Below are 15819 nucleotides of genomic sequence, written 5' to 3' on the forward strand. Positions count from 1 at the left end.
ATGATTGTAATCAAGAGACTCTAAAAGTCCATCTGCATGGAGCTTCTTCATGCGTTTGACACCTATGTGACCAAGGCGGCAGTGCCACAAGTATGTGGGACTATCATTATCAACCTTACATCTTTTGGTATTCACACTATGAATATGTGTAGCATTACGCTCGAGATTCATTAAGAATAAACCATTCACCATCGGAGCATGACCATAAAACATATCTCTCATATAAATAGAACAACCATTATTCTCGGATTTAAATGAGTAGCCATCTCGTATTAAACGAGATCCTGATACAATGTTCATGCTCAAAGCTGGCACTAAATAACAATTATTGAGGTTTAAAACTAATCCCGTAGGTAAATGTAGAGGTAGCGTGGTGATCACATCGACTTTGGAACCATTCCCGACGCGCATCGTCACCTCGTCCTTCACCAGTCTCCGTTTATTCTGCAGCTCCTGCTTTGAGTTACAAATGTGAGCAACCGCACCGGTATCAAATACCCAGGAGCTACTACGAGTACTGGTAAGGTACACATCAATTACATGTATATCACATATACCTTTCGTGATGCCGGCCTTCTTGTCCGCTAAGTATTTGGGGCAGTTCCGCTTCCAGTGACCACTTCCCTTGCAATAAAAACACTCAGTCTCGGGCTTGGGTCCATTCTTTGGCTTCTTCCCGGCAGCTTGCTTACCGGGCGCGGCAACTCCCTTGCCGTCCTTCTTGAAGTTCTTCTTACCCTTGCCTTTCTTGAACTTAGTGGTTTTATTCACCATCAACAGTTGATGTTCCTTTTTGACTTCTACCTCTGCTGATTTCAGCATTGCAAATACTTCAGGAATGGTCTTTTCCATCCCCTGCATATTGAAGTTCATCACAAAGCTCTTGTAGCTCGGTGGAAGCGACTGAAGGATTCTGTCAATGACCGTGTCATCCGGGAGATTAACTCCCAGCTGAGTCAAGCGGTTATGCAACCCAGACATTTTGAGTATGTGCTCACTGACAGACTATTTTCCTCCATCTTACAGCTGAAGAACTTGTCGGAGACTTCATATCTCTCGACCCGGGCATGATCTTGAAAAACCATTTTCAGCTCTTCGAACATCTCATATGCTCCGTGTCTCTCAAAATGCTTTTGGAGCCCCGGTTCTAAGCTGTAAAGCATGCCGCACTGAACGAGGGAGTAATCATCAGCACGTGTCTGCCAAGCGTTCAGAACGTCTTGGTTCTGTGGGACGGGTGTGTCACCTAGCGGTGCTTCTAGGACATTATCTTTCTTGGCAGCTATGAGGATGATCCTCAGGTTCCGGACCCAGTCCGTATAGTTGCTGCCATCGTCTTTCAGCTTGGTTTTCTCTAGGAACGCGTTGAAGTTGAGGACAACGTGGGCCATTTGATCTACAAGACATATTGTAAAGATTTTAGACTAAGTTCATGATAATTAAGTTCATCTAATCAAATTATTAAATGAACTCCCACTCAGATAGACATCCCTCCAGTCATCTAAGTATAACATGATCCGAGTTAACTAGGCCGTGTCCGATCATCACGTGAGACGGACTAGTCAACATCGGTGAACATCTTCATGTTGATCGTATCTTCTATACGACTCATGCTCGACCTTTCGGTCTTCTGTGTTCCGAGGCCATGTCTGTACATGCTAGGCTCGTCAAGTCAACCTAAGTGTATTGCGTGTGTAAATCTGTCTTACACCCATTGTATTCGAATGTTAGAATCTATCACACCCGATCATCACGTGGTGCTTCGAAACAACGAACCTTCGCAATGGTGCACAGTTAGGGGGGAACACTTTCTTGAAATTATTACGAGGGATCATCTTATTTAAGCTACCGTCGTTCTAAGCAAATAAGATGTAAAACATGATAAACATCACATCCAATCAAATAGTCACATGATATGGCCAATATCATTTGCTCCTTTGATCTCCATCTTCGGGGCTCCATGATCATCGTTGTCACCGGCATGACACCATGATCTCCATCATCATGATCTCCATCATTGTGTCTTCTTGAAGTTGTCTCGTCATCTATTACTTCTACTACTATGGCTAACGCTTTAGCAATAAGGTAAAGTAATTACATGACGTTTATGTTTACACGTAGGTCATAAATAAATAAAGACAACTCCTATGGCTCCTGCCGGTTGTCATACTCATCGACATGCAAGTCCTGATTCCTATTACAAGAACATGATCAATCTCATACATCACATATATCATTCATCATTCATCACAACCTTTGGGCATATCACATCACAAAACACTTGCTGCAAAAACAAGTTAGACGTCCTCTAATTGTTGTTGCAAGTTTTTACGTGGCTGCTATAGGTTTCTAGCAAGAACGTTTCTTACCTACGCCAAAACCACAACGTGAATTGCCAATTTCTATTTACCCTTCATAAGGACCCTGTTCATCGAATCCGACCCGACTAAAGTGGGAGAGACAGACACCCGCCAGCCACCTTATGCAACTAGTGCATGTCAGTCGGTGGAACCGGTCTCACGTAAGCGTACGTGTAAGGTTGGTCCGGGCCGCTTCATCCCACGATGCTGCCAAATCAAGATAAGACTAGTAACGGCAAGCAAATTGACAATATCGACGCCCACAACTACTTTGTGTTCTACTCGTGCATAGTAACTACGCATAGACCTAGCTCATGATGCCACTGTTGGAGAACGTAGCAGAAATTAAAAAATTTCTACGCATCACCAAGATCAATCTATGGAGTATTCTAGCAACGAGGGGAATAGGAGTGCATCTACATACCCCTGTAGATCGCAAGCGGAAGCGTTCAAGTGAACGGGGATGATGGAGTCGTACTCGCCGTGATCCAAATCACCGATGACCAAGTGCCGAACGGACAGCACCTCCGCGTTCAACACACGTACGGTTGGGAAGACGTCTCCTCCTTCTTGATCCAGCAAGGGGGAAGGAGAGGTTGATGAAGATCTAGCAGCACGACGGCGTGGTGGTGGATGCAGCAGGATCCCGGCAGGGCTTCGCCAAGCACAAGCGGGGAGGAGAGGTGTTACAGAGGGAGAGGGTGAAGGAAATATGCCCTAGAGGCAATAATAAAGTTATTATTTATTTCCTTATATCATGATAAATGTTTATTATTCATGCTAGAATTGTATTAACCGGAAACATAATACATGTGTGAATACATAGACAAACTTAGTGTCACTAGTATGCCTCTACTTGACTAGCTCGTTAATCAAAGATGGTTATGTTTCCTAACCATGAACAAAGTGTTGTTATTTGATTAATGAGGTCACATCATTAGTTGAATGATCTGATTGACATGACCCATTCCATTAGCTTAGCACCCGATCGTTTAGTATGTTGCTATTGCTTTCTTCATGACTTATACATGTTCCTATGACTATGAGATTATGCAACTCCCGTTTGCCGGAGGAACACTTTGTGTGCTACCAAACGTCACAACGTAACTGGGTGATTATAAAGGAGCTCTACAGGTGTCTCCAACGGTAGATGTTGGGTTGGCGTATTTCGAGAATAGGATTTGTCACTCCGATTGTCGGAGAGGTATCTCTGGGCCCTCTCGGTAATGCACATCACATAAGCCTTGCAAGCATTGCAACTAATGAGTTAGTTGCGGGATGATGTATTACAGAACGAGTAAAGAGACTTGCCGGTAACGAGATTGAACTAGGTATTGGATACCGACGATCGAATCTCGGGCAAAGTAACATACCGATGACAAAGGGAACAACGTATGTTGTTATGCGGTCTGACCGATAAAGATCTTCATAGAATATGTAGGAGCCAATATGGGCATCCAGGTCCCGCTATTGGTTATTGATCGGAGACGTGTCTCGGTCATGTCTACATTGTTCTCGAACCGTAGGGTCCGCACGCTTAATGTTACGATGACAGTTATTATGAGTTTATGCCTTTTGATGTACCGAAGATTGTTCGGAGTCCCGGATGTGATCATGGACATGACGAGGAGTCTCGAAATGGTCGAGACATAAAGATTGGTATATTGGAAGCCTATGTTTGGATATCGGAAGTGTTCCGGGTGAAATCGGGATTTTACTGGAGTACCGGGAGGTTACCGGAACCCCCCGGGAGCTATATGGGCCTTAGCGGGCTTTAGTGGAAAGGAGAAAGGGGCAGCCCAAGGTGGGCTGCGCGCCTCCCCCCTCCCCTAGTCCTATTAGGACAAGGAGAGGTGGCCGGCCCCCTATCTCTCTTTCCCCCCTCGAGAAATCCTATTCCAACTAGGATTGGGGGGGGGGGAATCCTACTCCCAGAGGGAGTAGGAATCCCTTGGCGCGCCCTCCTTGGCCGGCCGCCCCCTTCCCCTTGGCTCCTTTATATACGGAGGCAGGGGGCACCCTAGGACACACAAGTTGATCCTTGAGATCGTTCCTTAGCCGTGTGCGGTGGCCCCTGCCACCATATTCCACCTCGATCATATTGTAGCGGTGCTTAGGTGAAGCTCTGCGACGGTAGAACATCAAGATCGTCACCACGCCGTCGTGCTGACGGAACTCCTCCCCGACGCTTTGCTAGATCGGAGCCCGGGGATTGTCATCGAGCTGTACGTCTGCTAAGAACTCGGAGGTGCCGGAGTAACGGTGCTTGGATCGGTCGGATCGGGAAGACGTACGACTACTTCCTCTATGTTGTGTCAACGCTTCTGCAGTCGGTCTGCATGGGTACGTAGACAACACTCTCCCCTCTCGTTGTTGTGCATCATCATGATCTTGCGTGTGCGTAGGAAAATTTTGAAATTACTACGTTCCCCAACAGAGGGAGTCGCCAAGAGCAAGGTGCGGCTGCCCTCCCTCCCTTCCACTATATATAGGGGCTAGGGGGGCGCATGCCCCCTTGGAGATACCATCTAAAAGGGGGGGGCGGCGGCCCCTGGGGGCAACGGCCCCCTTAGGGTTTCTAACCAGGGGGCGCATGCCCCCTCGGGAGGCAACGACCCCCTAGGGTTTCCAACCCTAGGCGCCTTGGGCCCTTGGGTGGGATGCACCAGCCCGTCAGGGGCTGGTTCCCACGCCACTTCAGCCCATGGGGCCCTCCGGGATAGGTGGCCCCATCCGGTGGACCCCCGGGACCCTTCCGGTGGTCCCGGTACAATACCGGTAACCCTCGAAACCTTCCCGCTGGCCGAAACTAGACTTCCTATATATAAATCTTTACCTCCGGACCATTCCGGAACTCCTCGTGACGTCCGGGATCTCATCCGGGACTCCGAACAACTTTAGGGTTACTGCATACTAATATCTCTACAACCCTAGCGTCACCGAACCTTAAGTGTGTAGACCCTACGGGTTCGGGAGACACGCAGACATGACCGAGACGCCTCTCGGGTCAATAACCAACATCGGGATCTGGATACCCATGTTGGCTCCCACATGCTCCTCGATGATCTCATCGGATGAACCACGATGTCGAGGACTTAATCAATCCCGTATTCAATTCCCTTTGTCAATCGGTACATTACTTGCCCGAGACTCGATCGTCGGTATCCCAATACCTTGTTCAATCTCGTTACCGGCAAGTCACTTTACTCGTACCTTAATGCATGATCCCGTGACCAACCCCTTGGTCACATTGAGCTCATTATGATGATGCATTACCGAGTGGGCCCAGAGATACCTCTCCGTCATACGGAGTGACAAATCCCAGTCTCGATTCGTGCCAACCCAACAGATACTTTCGGAGATACCCGTAGTGCACCTTTATAGCCACCCAGTTAAGTTGTGACGTTTGATACACCCAAAGCACTCCTACGGTATCCGGGAGTTGCACAATCTCATGGTCTAAGGAAATGATACTTGACATTAGAAAAGCTCTCACAAAACGAACTTACACGATCTTTGTGCTATGCTTAGGTTTGGGTCTTGTCCATGACATCATTCTCCTAATGATGTGATCCGGTTATCAATGACATCCCCATGTCCATAGCCAGGAAACCATGACTATCTGTTGATCAACGAGCTAGTCAACTAGAGGCTCACTAGGGACACATTGTGGTCTATGTATTCACACATGTATTACGATTTCCGGATAATACAATTATAGCATGAATAATAGACAATTATCATGAACAAGGAAATATAATAATCATTTTATTATTGCCTCTAGGGCATATTTCCAACAAAATGGTCCTGCAGGCGCAGAAAAATAATCTAGTTGTTGGACTCGCTCCGAATCTTGTTGAAAATGGAGTGGCCATATTGCAATATGCAGATGATACAGTCTTGTGCATAGATCATGATCTGGATAAAGCTGTGAACATGAAGTTGTTGTTATACATTTTTGAGCTCATGTCTGGGCTCAAAATCAATTTCCAGAAAAGTCAGATCCTGTGTGTAGGGGGGATGATGATATACTTAAAGCATATGCTGATGTTTTTGATTGTCAAATAGGGCACTTTCCCATGAAATATCTTGGGGTGCCAGTGACCTTTTCTTCTTTGCGAGTAGCTGACTGGGACTTTTTAGAGTCCAGATTTATTAAGAGATGTGACTCTGGCCTGGGGGGCAATGCCTCATCTGGAGGACACTTGACGCTGCTTAATGCGAATATTTCTAGCATTGCTTTCTACTATATGTACATGTTCCTTTTATCTAAAACTATACTTGCCAGGATTGACAAGTGTAGAAAAAAATTCTTTTGGCATGTGACCCAGAATAAGAAATGGTACTACCTTGTTAAGTGGACTAGAATTTGTAGATCCAAGAATAAAGGAGGGCTGGGTGTGAAAGATTTACATAAGCAGAACCTCAGCCTGCTTACTAAATGGTGGTGGAAGTTAGAAACTAAATCTGGCTTATGACAGGATATTGTGAAAGCTAAATATTTCAGTAGGGCTACTGTGGCTGACATTAAAATGAAGTGCAATGACTCACCATCCTGGAAAGCTATCATGAAGGTGAAATATCTTTATATGGCAGGGAGGAGAGTGATTGTGCAGTCTGGAAACATTGCTAGATTATGGGTTGACCCCATTGGGGAGAATATCCCTCTAGCTGTGCAGTTTCCTCGTCTTTTCTCTACCTGCAATTATCCTGAGTGCACTTTTGATAAATGCCTAAATGCTAATCCCTCCTCATTCTTTACAAGGAGGTTGAATAGTGAGCTTAATGACCAATGGGGTGTTGTGGGGAAAATGGCTAGAGAAGCATGTGTTTCGGATGCTACTGATGTGATCAAATGGGGCCTGGGTGGGAGAACCTCTTTTACCACCAAATCTGTTTACTCGTTCCTGGAAAAGAATGTTGCTGGATGCGACTACAGATGGATACGGAGTGCCAGAATCTCTCTCAAAATTCAAATATTCTTGTGGCAACTTTTTTAGGATGTTGTCCTGACTAGGGATGTTATGAAACATCAAGGTTGGAAAGGGAATCCAAAATGTTCTTTTTGCGGAGGAAGAGAGACCGCACAGCACTTGTTCTTTACTTGCCCTGTTGCCAGGATAACCTGGAGGACAGTGGCATGCATGTTTGGCACTGCTTTGTGCCCTGATAATATTTGGCAGGCCTATTCGTGGTGTTTTACATTCTTACCTGGAGGGAAAAAATTCTATACAGCAGGGATCGCTGCTGTGTGCTGGGCGATCTGGTCGTGTCGCAACAGGGCTACTTTTGAATTCAAACCACTTACAAACCCGTTTGAATGTACCTTCTCTGCTTGTGCCTTAATTTGCTACTGGGCAGGAATGATGAAGCAAGATGAGGCGACTGCCATGAGGGACGGGGCGAAGATGCTGAAGGAGAATGCATCAATGATGATGAGGATTTGTGCTGCGAGCCATGAAGAGGCGGCCTGTTGATTCTGCTGGAGATGCATCCCTGTGGTTTAGCTTGATGTTTGAGTTGCTCTCCCCTGCGCGGGCCTCAAAACTTATGCTGCTCGACTGTCGCGAGCTTGTGTTTTGTGCTCTTTTGGGGCTGACTGGCCCTGGTTCCTAGTTGTAGAAGTATGGTGTCGTCGGGTTTTCGCCCCACAGTGAGTAATCTCGATGGCGAGTGTTCACAGTGGGTTTCCTGGCGATGCGTTGAACTCGCTTCCCCTTTTCTCCCTCTTTGGACTGTTGTATTTCCGTTATGTTGCAGTAATAGAAAGGGGTAATGCCCGGTTCAAAAAATGAAATAAAAGAAAGAAAAGCAATGCGGTTAACCTTGATTCATAATTGCTCAGGGAAGAGAAGTATGAATTGGTGGAAATCTAAGATCAGGCAGACATCAGAGGGGCCTCGCTGGCGACCAAAGGTTGAAATTAAGTTTACATGCATGTGTTGCATGCAACGGGGCCAACGGGAAGAGGCAGCCATGGCCGTGCAAGGTCGCTCGATCATGGAGGCGGGAGATAATGCTCGAGCGGCTCATCAGGAGGGAGTTAGATCCAGATATAAAGACAAAACTTACACAGCGAGACAAAAAGTCTAAAGTGCCCTTTTGAATGAAGGGTTAGATTTAACTGGTACTCCTACCCCTGCCTTGGGAGTATCAGGGTACCGTAAAAAAGCTCTTGTTTAATTGGAGCAGATAAGATGCTGACCGGGATAATAATAAAATACAGACGTAGCTCGTCTATGGTCTACTGTTAAGCTTTGATAGATATTGAACGCACGTCAGAGGCAGAATGCTCTTCACCAGATTCACCTTGTTTTGGACCGTTAGAGGCAGGCTTGGTCCATGTCTTTCTTTCTCGCTGCGTCGTTGTCCCTGTCGTCATCATACTACCCGCAGGTTAGCCCCATGGGAAGGGCACAGCACACCGGTTTCAAGATATCAGCGGCCAGCCACAAGATAGATAGAAGGTAGGAAGGTCTCAAGATATTTCATGACGTTGGTTTTTTGTGAGAGACCGTCCCTTCGTCTATCTAATGTTCAAGTCAAAGTTTAAGACGGGCCATCATATATGTATGAGCACGAATGGCGTCCCCTTCTGACATTGCCGGCGAAGAACAGCGTCCCCTTGGGTCTGACCGGGCAACCTGCTGAGCTTTGGCTGCCATGGCCGGAGGAGCCAGCGGCGGCGGGGCGGTGGAGATAACGCTGGAGCACACGCCGACGTGGATCGTCGCGTCCGTGTGCTCCCTCATCGTCCTCATCTCCCTGCTCTTCGAGCGCCTGCTCCACCGCCTCGGCAAGGTCTGCATCGTCCACCATTAATTGAGCTTCATGCATCCATCACCAACATGCAAGGTAGCTAAACCGTTTGAACCACTTTTGCGTGTATATAAACAGAGGCTCACAAAAGGCCGCCGCAAGCCGCTGTACGAGGCCCTGCTCAAGCTCAAAGAAGGTACGCAATTGCTTGGTTCCCAACCACCATTGCCATGCTCTCTGCCTTCCAGTCCTAAGTCCTGACGCCGGTTGATTCGGTCGGTTGCAGAGCTGATGCTGCTGGGCTTCATCTCCCTACTGCTCACCGTGTTCCAGGGCGCCATGCAGAAGATATGCGTCCGGGAGAGCCTGATGCACCACCTCCTGCCGTGCCCGCGCGCCGGCGCCGGTGCCACCAAGGTTGCGCGGCACTTTGCCGCTACCGTGTTCACTGGTGTGGTGGGCAGCACGAGGAGGCACCTCCAGTGAGTACTGCCTCAATAAGGTACTACCTCTGCTTTTATTTATTACTCTGAATATTAGTTTTGTCATAAGTTTGACCGAGTTTATAGAAAACGATACAAACACTTATAAGAAGTATATATGTCGTGAAAATATATTTAATTGGTGATGAATTTAATGGTATTGATTTGATATCGTAGAATTAAATATACTCCCATCGTTTTAGAATATAAGGTGTATCGATTTTCATGCAACTCAACCATTTGAATGTTTGACCAAGATTATAGAGTAAAATGTCAACATCTGCAATGCCTAATAGATAAAATATGAAACAAATTTTCATGATGGATGAAATGATACAAATTTGGTGTTGTGGATATTGATAGATTTTTCTAAAAACTTGATCAAACATGCACTCGTTTGACTTTTACATTTTTTTACACATTATGTAAAGGAATGGAGGGAGTATGAGAGAACAAAGTTTATAAAATTTTACTTAAAGACAAGCTAATATGAAATTAAATAAAAACAAAAGGTTTTTTTTGTTTTGCCGGACGGAAGTCACCGGCGGCATGCAGCCGGTATTTACTGGAAGTGATTAAAGCTACCTATCTCGGGAGGCTTGTCGGCTTTTGTCTGACCTTAATTTTTTTGTTGACCATGATTGGTATTCATTAAAATAACTTGAATTACGTGCAATGTCTAAACTTTGGCCATCCACGTATTTTTTAGGAAATAACGAGTTTAGACATTTTGAGCTGATGTTGACAAAGCTTATCTCAAAAACTATGTTACAATATTGTGATTTTCTGAATGTTGGTAGGAAGCATATTGTCCTTTTCCTATGATTGCCCTTCATCTTTCATAAGCTAGCGCTGCTTAAAATGACCCACTATTCATATATGATTTCATATTCCTCAGGGCAAAGTTCCAATTCTTTCGATCCAAGCTATCCATCAGTTACACATATTTATCTTCGTCTTAGAAGCTACCCATGTGGTTCTCAGTGCTGTTACAGTTATTCTTGGAATCACACAGGTATTCAAAATATGAACCTTAATTTGTGTTCAAAATGGGTTATCACATTTCCTTTCTATAAAGATTTGGTTCGTTCCATCCAGACAAGAAAATGGAAACACTGGGAGGACAAGATCCAGCAAAGCAACGATAATGGTATACATACACTGCCTATTCTAGAAATTTAACTAAACATTTTTCCCATTAAGCTGTAAAGCAATGCTTATTATGTGTTCTTGGGCAAAATTTCTAGGTCCTCAAATGATCAGACATGTGCAAGAATTAGAATTTATCAAAAATCACTTTAGAGGTCATGGAAAGCGATGTGAAATATTTGGTTGGCTGGTAGCTTCCCTTGTATCTTAAAATTCTAGCACATTTATGTTGTTAACACCAGTTCAATACAAATAATACTATTTAGAAAATGTTGGTAGCTTCCCTTGTATCTTAGAAAATGTTGTATAAAAGAAACGGGTTTAAAAGCATTTGCACCTGCAAAGTTCTATTGTTTGGACCTAATAATTTGGTTAATTTAAATAATACAACTATTTTTTCTAAGAAAAAAAGAAGTTTCATAATTAATATATGTACTATATACATTTTTTATTCACTAACATATTAGGCGTGTTTTATTTCGTGCAGTTGCTACTTGTGGTCGGAAGTAAGCTGGAGCATATTATCACGGAGCTAGCTATCGATGTTGCCCAGAAGCATACTGCAATAGATGGGGAGCTAGTTGTAGCTCTTTCAGATGATTTGTTTTGGTTCCACCGGCCTAAACTAGTCCTTCTATTGATCCATATCATCTTGTTCCAAAATGCATTTGAGATTGCATTTTTCTTCTGGCTGCTGGTAAGAACAATAAGCTAATTCCCTTCTCACCGTACCAAACATATACTGGACTTTGGAAATACTTAAGAATAACATGATGGACCACTGTTATATAAAAATATGTCATTGTAATTTACCAAGGAAAGGATTGATAAAATCAAATACTCAAACATCTACTCCCTCCGTTCCGAATTACTTGTCTTAGATTTGTCTAGATACGGATGTATCTAGCACTAAAATGAGTCTAGATACATTCGTATCTAGACAAATCCAAGACAAGTAATTTAGAACGGAGGGAGTAGAACATAACAACTTGTTTGGCTAGGTATTATGGCTCTCTATATTTACTTTATATATATGTAAAAATGTAACATTAAACTCAAATTAGCAGTCACCAACCCTTGCAGGTAACACATGGATTTAAATCATGTATTATGGGAAAACCAGCATATGCTATTACTCGTCTGGTGATAAGGTAACCTGTAATATTTGTCAATTGTGGCATTTTGAGCTTTCAAGGAAGCAGGAACTCATATTATGCATGTACATTCAGTGTCATCAGTCAACTCCTCTGTGGATACATCACACTACCTCTATATGCTCTCATATCTCAAGGAAGTTGGCTAAATTCAATTGGGTTCGCACTAACTTATTTATTCAGGAACCTTTGGTAATTTATTTTAATTTGGTGACTATCCAATTTTAAACAATGTACTAGTTGCTCAAGTAGAAGATAGCATGTTTATAAAGTGTACATTGAAGTGGTAACATTTCCATTTTCTGTGGTTCACGATTGGTGTGATCACAGATTGTTGTTGATGTTCTCAAACTACTTCTCTAAGTTAGATGCTAATTTTCTATCTGTGTACCAATGCAGATGGGAAGCTCATTCAAGAAAGCCATGTTCGATGAAAGTATATCCGAAGGCCTCACCAACTGGCACCACTATACCTGCCTGGCACCCTCCACACCGTCGACTGATCGCGCCTTCAGTCGCTCACTGCGGCGACAACCCTATGAAGCGTGGGCAGCGAGCATAGCCAGGGCCCCTCGTTTGACGTGTTTTATACCTGACAGTCGTGGGTGGGGAATGAGGTGTCAGATGATGGCCCTCTTTGTGTCTACTCAGTTTTTCGACGCTGCCCTGAGGGAGCGGATGTTGCCGAGTTGAAAAGAAAGGATGACAAGGTGGCGCTGAATAGGCATCCTCATATTGTCGGCCCTTCCTCTACCTGGCCGTCTGTTGCATTTTATCGGGGCTACGAAAAGAAAGGCTTTCTGTTCTATCTATCCAGCTATTGGACGTTGTCGAGCTACCCATTTGGTGAAGTTCGTTGTGTTGGTTTTTTCAGTAGTCAGATGCTCTTGTATTCGCTGTATGGTCCTAGGGTGGGGCCTATATCCAACGGTCGGACGCTTTTCGAGCGGAGCTTCATCGCGCTTGTTGTGCTCAAATGGCTCTTCGACACTGTCGGGGGCACCTGGTTCGTGGAGGCCGGTGGCTCCATGTTTTCCCCCATCATGGGTTCATTCCTACGGTGGATGCTCTACATTGACACTTTAACAATGGAGCCTGCTTGTGCTTGTTGTTCCCAACCGACCGTTGGACACTTTAAAAATGGATAATGACGATTACTCCCTCCCTTCCGGATTGAAGGGACCAATTCAAAAATCTTCCCAACCAAGATACAGATGATGAGTGGTCAAATAAATTCCGTAGTTTGCAAAAGTACTTCATTCGTAGTGACGTTGGCGAGCGCCTATTCCTAGCCGTTGGAATTGATGAATCCTGATGATAGAAGCGCGATGTTAACATTTAAGAACTAATGGTAGCAGCAGAACTAAAAAGAAAATCGTAAAATATTGTTCGCAGTTTTTTCAAGATTCAAATAATTTTCTAAGATTACAAAAAAAATTGTTACTATTTTTTTATTTTCCTGAACATTTTTAGAAATAGTGAAGAAAATTTTGAAATTCTCAAAGATTTTGCAAAAATATAAAAAAAATTAGTTTTTGAAAGAAATTGAAAAAAATTCTGGAAAAGGTGATTTTTTTTAAAATTCCTAAACAATTTTGAAAATGGGGACATTCTTTGAAATTTTGAAGAAATTTCGGCACCGCGACATTTCTGAAATTGTTTTGAATTTTTTTTGGAGAATGTAAACTTTTTTAATTCTAAATAATTTTTGAAAACATGAATGTTTACAAAATTTCTAAATAAGAATTTTATAAAAACATCTGAATAATATTTAAAATTTCGAAACAATGTTTGAAATACTAAACTTAAACTTGAAAATGAAAAGAGGAAAAGAAAAGGAAAAAAAATGAGAAACCAGACTTAAACTAGTTCATGAACCAGCTAGAAGGTTTTCAAACCTGGTAAAACCTAGGCAGGATTGGTTCCCAAAACTGGTTGTGATGTACATGCTGTATAAAATGGGCCTGGCTGTGTCGGTTGTCTCTGTGTGAATCAACAACAACAACAAAAATTTGACGGGTAAAAGACTTTATTTCTCATAAAATGGTCATATCATTTACAAGAAGAAGAGAAATAAAATCTGGGGTAGAATTCACCCGTAGTCCAGACGATCGGCTATCGAATGGATATATCTAGCTAAACTATCAGCAACTTGATCCACTTCCCGGAAGCAATGTTTATATTATTATTATTTGTGAAATTCATAGCCATCTGCTTACACTCTAGAACAACAACAACTTGACGCAAAGCGCTGCAAACAGGGAGTGAAATCGGCGGCAGGGCTATGTGTTGCTCGTAGCAGTCCAACCAAGTAGTTTGGATTATTCGCTGCGCGCTGTAAGTTCGTTCAGGTCCGGTTTTCTACGTGCTTTTTCTTTTGTTTTATTTTTTTCACCGATTTTCTTCAAAAACAAAATTCATTTTCTTTGTTTTTCTTCGTTTTGCTTTGGTTTTCTTTGTTTTCTCATTTTTTTGTTTTTCTTTGTTATACTTTGGTTTTCTTTGGTGTTTCTTTGTTTGCTTCTTATTTTTCGTTGTTTTATTTATTTTTTCTTGTTGTGCTTTATTTTTCTTTATTTTATTGTTTAGTTTTTTCTTTGGGTTATTCTTTTCTATTTTGCTTCATTGTCGGTTTTTATTTGTTTTTAACACATGTCTAATTTTTCTTACTAAACAATGTACTTTTTAGAGAACACGTGAAATATTTTTGTGATACATGTTGGACATTTTTCAAATACATGATGTACATTTGAAAAAAAACATGTTCTGAACAATTTATGAATTCATGTTAACGTTCTTTTGCAATTAAATGTTCTACATTTTAATGGCCATGCTTTCATTTTTCTAAACTAGGCGAACATTTTTTGCACTATATAAGCACTTTTGAAAAAATTCACGGACATTTTTTGGACACACATGATTGTTTCTTGAAAATTAAGTAAATTTCTTTAATCTAGGTGAATCATTTTTTTACATTGTCATGATATATTTTTTGCAACGAGGGAATATTTCCCTAAAATTTCACATATATTTTTTAATGTTACGAAACATTTCTTTTAAGTTGTATGCACATTTTTGAAAAACTAATTGCATTGATTTCATTGAAACATTGGAACTGTTTTTTTATTGGCGACATTTTTTTTGAAAGTTATCAACCTTTTATGAAAACTGTGCTAAAAAATTATATTAGGGTAATATTTTTTAAAATTCCTGGTTTAAAATTTTCTTAAGTAAATTTAAGCTTGTGAACTATATACATTTCAAATATAAAAGAGAAAAAGAAAGAAATTCAGATGTCGTTAGCCCGACGAGTCATGTCTTACTGGGCCACCCCACCATCACGCCCTGTAGCGAGGCACCGGTGTGGCTCATAGTAAGCATCACATAGCCACGCCCGTAATTCGGGGCGTCGTTTCTTCTCGCCGTGCATGCCTTGCTCATCACGGCACACGACCCCGATGGCCCCTGTGTTGAGGATCTTTTACACAGCCCCATCAACATTCACCTTCTTCATCGTCGGTCTAGGCCGTCGTGGATTCCACGGAGCCCTGGCGTCGGGGCGTGTAAGAAGAGAGCAACTAGTTAACGAGCGCTCCTTCGGGAGCCTCACAACGATTAGCGTGACTTGACGCGCTCTCAGCCATTTGCCATGTGTCGTATTCTGGACATTTCTTCTAAATTTTGTTTTTTTTTTAATTTTTCCGCACGCGTTTTCGGTTTTTTAAACGGTTTTTTCCGGTTTTTTTTTGACGTTTTGGTTTTCCCCCGGTCTTCCTTAGCTTTTCGATCAAAAAAATTACAAATTTTTGTTTTGCGCGAAAAACGCGGTTTTTTTCTTTCGCAAGAATCACGTTTTTTTCTTCCGCGAGAGGCACGGTTGTGCTTTAGCGAGAGTCACGGCCGTGCCTTTCGGAA

At 42.9% G+C, this 15819-nt stretch overlaps 1 pseudogene; it reads left to right on the top strand.

The window, feature by feature from the left end:
• The first annotated feature begins 9023 nt into the window (after positions 1 to 9023).
• Positions 9024 to 12639, top strand: LOC119332841 (annotated as a pseudogene).
• The last annotated feature ends 3180 nt before the right edge of the window (positions 12640 to 15819 follow it).

Source organism: Triticum dicoccoides, chromosome 7A (assembly GCF_002162155.2).
Source record: "Triticum dicoccoides isolate Atlit2015 ecotype Zavitan chromosome 7A, WEW_v2.0, whole genome shotgun sequence".
NCBI classification, from domain to species: domain Eukaryota; kingdom Viridiplantae; phylum Streptophyta; class Magnoliopsida; order Poales; family Poaceae; genus Triticum; species Triticum dicoccoides.